Source organism: Antrostomus carolinensis, unplaced genomic scaffold (assembly GCF_000700745.2).
Source record: "Antrostomus carolinensis isolate BGI_N321 unplaced genomic scaffold, ASM70074v2 scaffold28297, whole genome shotgun sequence".
NCBI lineage: Eukaryota > Metazoa > Chordata > Aves > Caprimulgiformes > Caprimulgidae > Antrostomus > Antrostomus carolinensis.
Window position 1 is genome coordinate 5,746 of NW_010328498.1, and position 1,082 is coordinate 6,827.

General features: G+C 60.0%; 1 protein-coding gene across 1 annotated transcript in view; it reads left to right on the forward strand.

Annotated features, from left to right (window-relative positions):
* LOC104528309 (active breakpoint cluster region-related protein-like) overlaps positions 1-1,082 on the forward strand; it is a gene marked incomplete at its 5' end in the record, with an annotated part of 4,035 nt that overhangs the window by 1,892 nt on the left and 1,061 nt on the right. The window lies entirely within an intron of this gene.

Sequence of the window (1,082 nt, forward strand, 5' to 3'; positions counted from 1 at the left end):
TTCGGCTTCCCGGGGTGCCTGCGTGGCCATGGGCTGATCCTGAACTGGAGGCAGGTGGTGCTGTGCTGGCGCAGAGTGGGGCTGCGGGCAGCAGCCAGGGCCAGCAATGGTGCTGGGTGTTGGGCAGGTGGCAGAGTGTCCCTTTCCTCTCCCAGCCCCTCTGAGAAGGTGCAGCCCCAGGTGTGTCCCACCTGCCCTGTTTCCCCAGGCTCTGATGCGTTCACTGGGGTCCTGGCCGGGACCCAGCATGCCCCGAGTCCCTTGGGCTGATGGAGTTGGTTGCCCACGGCTCCTCTCTGTGGGATGCTGGAGGGATCCTGGAGCTGTTCTGCCCCACACAGCAGCCCCCAGGGCCACTGGCCACAGTGCCAGTGGGGACTGTGCAGCGCAGGGCTGTTGATGTGGGTCAGCTCTGCAGGGAGCACAGGTCCTCTGGTGAGATGCAGCTCTTGGCTGCCACAGCCGGTGTGCAGCTGGTTGGATGAGCTCTCCATGGGGAGCAGCTGGCCTCGGCACAGGACAGGGAATCAACTGGGAGCTGTGCAGTGTCCCCCTTAGCAGGAAAACTGAGTGCTGTGTCCCTTCCCACCCAGCAGTAGCCCCTGTGAAACAAGGTGCAATAATCCCTGTAACTTGGCTGCAGTGGGTGGCCAAGATCCTGAGACAGTCAGTTCTGTGGACATGTCCCAAAGCTGCAGGTGACGCCCCGTGTTGCTTGTCCCAGGACAAGTGCAGCAATGCATGGTTTGCCAGGCTTTATCTTGGCCCAGATGAAGCCCATCTGAACACGGGGAAGGACAGTTCTGGGGCTTGCTGGGGGCCTGATACCCGTGGTGGGCACGGGGCTGTGGACAGGGCAGCGGAGCAGCACGCAGAGCCTGGCCATGAGTTTGGGACCTGGGCTCATGGCTCATGTTACTTGCATCATGAAACTTTTTTTTTTTTTTTTCCTCTGGTTTGGCTAAAACCAAACAGAAAAAGTGATTGATGCTAGGGGGTGGGGAAGGAAAAATCCATTTCCATCCTGAGAACTGGGCACAGCCAGTTCCCACATCTGCTCCCCTGGCCGGGGCTCAAAGGTG